Raw genomic sequence first — 2,347 nt, forward strand, 5'->3', positions numbered from 1 at the left:
AATTAGTTTATGTATCTGTGAATAAATATTAGTTATTGCTAAATGAGACAAGTTCAGCATCAACTCTGAATAACTTTGTCCAGATATATAAGTACATGTAAGTGAAAGAAATTTCGTTATTGCTGTTACCCAATTCTTTGAACTTCTTCCCAGTTATTAATGCTAAAAAAAAAAACCGCACGATTTTCTATTTTCAAAAATTATTTTAATGATCTAATAGTTGAAAATCAAAAAAATGTTTTTAGCTCCAAAGAAGATCTTTTACTGAGACCTATTTAAAACATTTCAGTCCTTGATTTAAATAAATTCCAACTCAGTTGACTGGTCAATGGCTGAACTAGGTAAAAGCTTCACAGTGTTAAAAAAAAATTCCCCACTGACAATGACATCAAAATAGGTACCTGAGTAATGAGAGTGTGAATGTACTCAGGGTCTCTTCTTCAGAGTTTGATTGAGCTCCTCGAATTTGTGAATCTGTCGGATGAAGACATTGGCATAGCACCTGTCAACCTTGGTGTCTGTGATTTGAATCAGGTCCTTATCGACGTAATCAACCTCAGAGGCTCACTGAAATTTGCCATCTAGGAAGGAGGTACAGCTGGTCCACACCAGGTTATCATTTGGTGTTTGAAGATAAGAAGCTGAATATGGAACTCCTACTCTGGGAGGTTCAGGAAACGAGCAAGCTTGGCCACAGGCATTAGTGGTGTCAAGCTTGGGGAAGCTGTGAATGGTCAAGAAATGGGCTTGCTGCTGCACTTCAGAAAACACCTTCAGCTGCTGCAAAAAGGATTCCTTGTGGTAGTTGGGGTGTATCTTGTCATATCTGGGCACTACATCAACAGGAATTTGGGGCAAGAATAGCTGAAAATTTCCTCATAGACCCGCAGGTCACCTTGCTGCACGTGTAGCATATTATCCCAGTATTTCTCCCACAGCTGGAGGTGAAAGCTCTCATGGATACATATGGGTTACATAATGAGAGCGATGGCCAGCAGTGCATGCATCTGCTCATTGTTTATTAATCATTTCATACTTATATGTGGTCCTCTGGATATAGAGGAGGATGTTAGCAAAGACTTGATGGCATCCTGATAGCAATGCATCATCAAATATGTAAAACCAAATATGTAAAATAGTATGTGGTGAACTGGCACTCAGGCAGAGTACGTGCTCTTCTTTTCAGTTTGATATTCTCCAGCACCTTGATGGCCTGGTAGTAATCCCCCAACAAGGAGTGCAGGTGCAGAAGCCCCATGAAGCTGAAGTAGCCAAACATCTTGTAGAGGTAATGTTGCCCATACTCTACAGCCACATTCTCAGGGTCACTTCCACTTCTGTGCACCTCCAACTGCCAATCGAAGTTGGACTTGTCTACCAGAGAGTGAAAGACATTGAGGACACTGTGAATGATCCAGATTTTGGGATTGGAACGAGGAAATCAATCTCCTCCTTCGACTTCTTGGCAGTCTTACAGTGGTACTGACCAAATGATTGAAACAGATAAGCAAACTCGCTGATGATATCCCTGAGCCACTGGTTGGGTAGTTGAAGGAGATCAAGACCATCAGCAATAAGAGACTGGAGTATTTATAATAGGATTCAAACATCTACTCCAAGGAAGATCCTCCACTGACTTTGGCATTATGTGTCTATAACATAATTCTTCGTACAAAATCAGGAAGACAGCATCATTGCCAACCTGTGGAGCAATGGCTTCAGCCTCAGGCCGAGGTATGTTCTTGAAGAATCTTTCTGTCAGCTTTGTCCAGCTGTTCTCATAGATGTCCTGGGTCTCATATATGTTCCCGTCAATGACATTGCTGGAGACAAGACTGGCCTCATACGCCTTCTGGTCAATCAAAGCCGAGATGGTGCTGTATAAATACTGGATGAAGTTTTTAATCACTTCGGGGATCACCTGATAGGTTTTCTGTTCTTACTGATGTTCCTGCTTTGAATCTCCTGTGCACATATCATAGTCGCCCAGGTAACTTTAGGGACTGTATGCAGCCTCAAACTCTCAATTAACAGCAAGCTAAGTCATGGTTGCAGTGCTCACAAGCACCACAGAGAGTAAGAGCTGAAAATTTGATTAGTTTCTCCTTAGGTTTTGGAAGAAAAGAAATGGAAACTACCTAACTTTTAAAGGAATTTGTTACTCAGTCATTAGTCATTCACTTTCTCATTTGTGAGTTTAGCAACACTTGCCAACTATTTTGTACCTGATTTTTTTCTAATAGAAGCCTCTTATTTAATAAAGAACAGTTAGAATATTAAATATTGTTAAATTCAATACAACACATTTTAATAATATTATCTTTTCAAGTACCTGAATATATTTTTC

General features: G+C 39.8%; 1 pseudogene; it reads right to left on the reverse strand.

The window, feature by feature from the left end:
* Positions 1 to 426: 426 nt before the first annotated feature.
* LOC107501301 lies at positions 427 to 2,047 on the reverse strand (annotated as a pseudogene).
* Positions 2,048 to 2,347: the final 300 nt, after the last annotated feature.

The sequence above is a fragment of the Rousettus aegyptiacus genome, unplaced genomic scaffold (assembly GCF_014176215.1).
Source record: "Rousettus aegyptiacus isolate mRouAeg1 unplaced genomic scaffold, mRouAeg1.p scaffold_m13_p_6, whole genome shotgun sequence".
Taxonomy (NCBI): Eukaryota; Metazoa; Chordata; class Mammalia; order Chiroptera; family Pteropodidae; genus Rousettus; species Rousettus aegyptiacus.